Here is a 5,680-nt window from a genome sequence, read left to right on the forward strand (position 1 = left end):
AAATAAAATATATATTTTTATCTAAATTAAACTCCTTATATTAAATTTAAAATAATATTTGACTCAAACCTTAACCGTAACCCTAACCTTAACCATGAGCATTACGCTAACCCTAACCTTAACCATAAACATAACTCTACACCTAACTCGAACCCTAATTCTAACTCTACCATAATTGGATTCTAATCCTATCCCTAACCCTAACTATAAGCATAACTCTAACCCTAGCCTTAACCATGAGCATAACTCTAATGTTAGCCTTACTATAACCCTAACACTAACCCTAATCATAACCATAACCATAACTCTAACCCTAACCTTAACCATGACCATAACATTAACCCTAACCTTAACCATAAACATAACTCTAATCTAAACCATAACCATAACTCTAACAATAACCATAACCATAACTCTATCCCTTACCTTAACCATAGCTCAAACCCTAACCCTAACTCAAACCCTAACTCTAATGCTAACCCTAACCCTAATTCTATCCCTAAGGTTAACATTAACTATAATGGTAACTTTGTCCCTAACCATATATCTATGTATGACTATAACATTTTACATTACAATATCCCAAAAATAAAAAAATATATTTTTAATCTATATTAAACTCCTTATATTAAATTTTTAAAAATATTTTGAAGCATAATTTTATACTAACTTCATACAACTCTAATTAAAAATTAATTAACAATTTTATAGTAACCTTATCAAAATAAAAAATAAAAAGTAAATATTTTTCCTATTGCGCCGCGACTGCCACTAGCTATATATACCTCTATATATATTACGCCGAGAGTAATCGTTCTCGAGGCGCCTATTTTTATTTTCATTAATTCCAACTTCGATTAAAATAACTTTGGGATTAAATAAAAAATAGGTGCCTCGAGAACGATTACTCTCGGCGTAATATATATAGAGGTATATATAGCTAGTTTAAAACCTTAGTGCCGATGGTTTGTCACGTTATTATCAAGACAAGATAATTGATTGGAAAAGTTTTCCAATGTTTGTTTACAAGAAATTCAACTATATTTTTTTATTTCACATCAAATGACCAAACCATTATGACATACATTTCTAATGTTGAACACGTGATATCTTTCTAGCCAAAGTAAAATGAATTTTGAAAATTCCGTCAAACGATTTTATGAATATTTAAAATAATAATAATAATGAGAGAGAGAATAATTTTTTTTTAAAAAGCTTGCATACCATTGGAAGACATTAGACACTAAAACCACGTTGATGACGTAAATGTGTTTTGAAGATTCCGGAGAGCGCGATCTATAAACACTTTTAAAAGAACGAGATCAGAGACAAGAAATGATAAAAAAATTTGAATGTGAAGACAATATTTGACCCTAAAACCACGTTGATTATAGAGCCCACCAATTATTGTCGTCAACAACAACGAGTGTGAGGATGTTGTGAAACACGTTAACATGCCAACCACGGAATTGTAATGTTATCCTCCTTGGCCAGCTATTTATAGAGCAGTACTTGCAAATATCTTCATTGTTCGTAGGAGCTATCAATATAATATATAGGGAAATATAAGCGATTAAGCAAAACAAGATATCTTCGTTTGTTCGTAGGAGTCTGAGTCTGCAGCAAGTGATATATATTAGCGGATTGTAATCGAGTGAAGGAGCGAATTAGTAAGATGGGTTCAATTACAACAGCTACAACAGTGGGCAGCAATGGAATGAGTTCACCCGACTATGAGATGAATGGCGAAGTGGTGCTGCAGAAAGTGGCTCTCCTCCACTTGACGGACTATGCCGCAACGCTGCCTGACGAGGCATCCGAATTGATGGGGAAGAAAATCTCTCTTCAGCTTGTGAGCACCGACCAAGTGGACCCCGGTAATAATCTATGCATAATAATAATAATAATATAAGCTTTAAGCTGCTTTCTCATGGGAAGTGCATTTCTAATATTATAATTAGTATACACATAGAATTGTGTTTGCTTAACTGATGGTAATGGTAAAGAAATGGCGATTAGAAGACGTTTACAAACATAAATTTGTATTTGTATGTTGAATTAAATTTGACGAATGGTATATTCATCCCAATTTAATTAATACGATGCGATGCATGTTATCTTGTGTAGAAACGAGATTGGGCAAAACGATGGGGCAGCCTTGTCACTTGAAGTGGAGCCCATGGGACGGACCCATCTCACAAGAGATAAGCTGCGCGGTGGACGTTGAAATGGAACTTGGCACTCCGGTTCTCGGGCGCATTTATCATAAAAAACATGCACGCCCAAGAGTTCTTTCTGAAATCACTCACCATATCTGTCCCTGGCGACTGCAATGTTCGTTTCCAATGCAACTCGTGGATAATCCTTTCTTCCGTCAACCCGAATGACCGTGTTTTCTTCGCCAATAAGGTCAGTTTTTCCTTATCGCTAACACATATATATAGCAATTGCAAGGTTTTAAATTATTCAGGATTTGACCAAATAGTAGAAGCGCTAACATGAAGGTGAATGTAAATGTGTGTTTATCATCAGAGCTTTGTTCCGGAGGAAACCCCAGTGGGGCTGAGAAAGTTGAGGGAGATGGATTTGATTGGGGAGCCAAAGAAGGATGCAGAGCTGCGGAGGGAAGTGCTGGGTGGATCGCAGGAGCTCCCATATCCCAGGAGATGCCGAACTGATCGTCCGTGCATTCAAATAGGCATGTGTCTATATACATGTATACTCACTAGTCATTATGTAACTGTGAGCCTGTAATCTTGACACATGTTTTCTTATTGAATCTGTTGCAGCCCCCGAATTCGAGACTCGCACAAGCTTGATCTTCATTCCCCCGGACGAAAGGTTTCCTTATTCTGACTTTTCTGACTTTGGAGCTCACCTCATAGATGCAGTTGCTGACCTCATCGTTCCCACTCTCACTAATCTCTTCGATCACGGATTCGACTCCTTTGATGACGTAAGCGACCTCTACAAACGAGGTCTCAAAACTGCCCACAATTCTCTCAGGACTCTCCGTCAGGATAGTAGCCCACTGCATTTTGTGCAGGGACTCCTCGACAGCATCGAGGATGACATTCCGCTCATTAATTTCACTCGCCCGCAAATTGTCCAAAGTATAAATATATTGGCATTTCTTCATTAATCGATCAAAGGTTAAACAACAATTGAACCAATCTTTTGCACACCACAGCGGATGAGTGCGCTTGGAGAAGCGACGAGGAATTTGCACGCCAGACACTTGCAGGGTTGAATCCATTGGTGATCAACTGCCTAGAGGTAACCTTGACCCACTTTCTGTAACTCCCCAAAATCTTCACATTTATAACTCTTCTTCTCGTGTCTCTTCAATAACATAAACAATGGCCGCTTTAAAATTGAAATAGACATTTCCTCCCACGAGTAGCTTGGATGAAAGGATATACGGTCCAAATAAGAGCGCCATCGCCGCGCAGCACATAGAAATGAACCTTGAGGGCCTTTCGGTGGATCTGGTCTTTATTTTCTTCAAAAGCTCCCTCTTCCTTAATCTAACTGTTATTGAAATCTAATGTAAAATTAATGTGGAAAATGCAGGCCACTGCTTCTAAAAGGTTATTTATTGTGGACTACTATGATGTTTATATGCCTTAAGTGGAGCGTATAAACAAGATGTCGAAATATGCCAAGACATATGCAAGCCGCACGCTTTACTTCCTCACCAAAGGAGGGATTCTGAAGCCAGTGGCCATTGTGTTGTGTTTGCCACCAATTGATGATCAGGCGGCCGTAAGAAAGGTTTTCACACCAGGGGAACATGGGACAGAAGAAGGAGCGCTGTGGCAGCTGGCCAAAGCGCATGCTAAAGTCAATGATGCAGGTTACCATCAGCTCGTCAGTCATTGGTAAGTACCATTTTCCGACCTGTATTTTCACTATGCAGTATGCACATTACCATTTTACCACCGTAATATACCAACAACCACTTAAACTATATTCTGGCAAAATCGATCAAAGATTATAAGTTGCCTAAAAACTTCTTAAAGATAAACACGTTTTGCTCTCCAATTGTCCGCAAGTTAACAACACATTGTATCACGGAGCCTTTCATTATAGCAACCCACAGACAACTAAGCAAAATGCACCCAGTATACAAATTGTTAATACCTCATTACGTGGATACCATGGACATCAATCAAGCTGCCCGTCAGAGTTTGATAAATGCGTCAGGTATTATTGAACAAGGCTTCACGCCTAGCAGATATTGTATAGAATTGTCATCTAAAGCCTACAAGCAGTGGAAATTCAATGAACAAGGATTAGAGACCGATCTGCTCAAAAGGTAACTTATTTAATAGCTCGACTGCTGCATTACCTATGCTGGTTCATAACATTTATTCGTAATATGGTGAAATGTTGCTAAAAAGCTGATTACTGTCCTTTTACATCCATTTCATTTTTCCAATCCAGTTAACAGAGATACCGAAAATTTGACCCGTTACTTCACAATGTACTGTGCAGGGGAATGGCAGTCCGTGATTCAAAGGCACCGAATGGTTTGAAGCTTGTGATCAAGGACTACCCATATGCTGTTGACCTTGTATAGAAATATGGTTTGCCGTGAAACAGTGGGTTTCAGACTACCTGTCCCTCTACTACAAGGATGATGCCTCCATTAGAAATAACAAGGAATTGCAGGCTTGGTGGGATGAGATAGTAAATGTCGGCCACGGAGAACTCAGGGACGATCCAAGCAGATGGTACAAGATGGATTCTTTGGTTGAAGCAGTTCAAATAGTGACGACTATAATCTGGACTGGATCTGCTCACCATGCTGCAGTCAACTTTGGGCAGTACTCGTACGGGGGATACATGCCCAATCTACCTACCATGAGTAGACGCTTGATTCCAGAAAAGGGAACACCTGAGTATGATGAACTTGTTAAGGATCCAGAGGAATTCTTCCTCAAGACCGTCTCCGCTCCCACGCAAGCAACCCTTGTGATGGTTGTTCTGAAAATTTTGTCAAAGCATGCGAAAAATGAGTTGTATGTGGGACAGTTGCAGGGCTCCACCATGGATAGAGTAGATGATCTCCGTATTCAAGAGAGATTTACAAAATTTTCAGAGAACATGACAAAGATTGAGAATATTATAATTGACAGGAATAACAAGTGTCATGTTTACAAGAACAGGACCGGACCTGCAAAAGTCCCTTACACACTGCTATACCCCAACACTACTGATCTATCAAAATCAGGTGGTCTCACAGGCCGTGGCGTGCCCAATAGCATATCTATTTAATGGCATCTTCGCACAGACAAGAAATTCCAAACCTTCACTCGAAGCACTTCCATTCACAATACGGCTGCAACTCAAAATTATCATCCGTCACACATGACAATTGAGCACCATTGTTTTCTTTTGTTTTGAATTTTGAGCAGAGATTTTACACACATTAAATTGTACCTTCTAGCCGTTCTTCAATGTACCAATAAAGATTTATTAATTTATGTTCTTCCCATAAGAAATGTGGTTCTTCTCTTCAATTTAATGTTTAATAAAAGTGAAGATTTATAACTTCTACGAATCAATTAAACAAAGAAATTTTTTTATTAAAATAAGGTCGAAAATGTAATATATTACCTTCATAAAAAACAATTATGCTTTAATTAGATGCTTCTTAAATTGCTTTAAGAGAAAT

At 38.4% G+C, this 5,680-nt stretch overlaps 1 pseudogene; it reads left to right on the top strand.

Moving 5' to 3' along the window:
* The first annotated feature begins 1,675 nt into the window (after positions 1-1,675).
* LOC149576856 (linoleate 9S-lipoxygenase A-like) lies at positions 1,676-5,280 on the top strand (annotated as a pseudogene).
* The last annotated feature ends 400 nt before the right edge of the window (positions 5,281-5,680 follow it).

The sequence above is a fragment of the Cupressus sempervirens genome, chromosome 1 (assembly GCF_028749045.1).
Source record: "Cupressus sempervirens isolate cs-2001-9-10 chromosome 1, ASM2874904v1, whole genome shotgun sequence".
Lineage (NCBI taxonomy): Eukaryota > Viridiplantae > Streptophyta > Pinopsida > Cupressales > Cupressaceae > Cupressus > Cupressus sempervirens.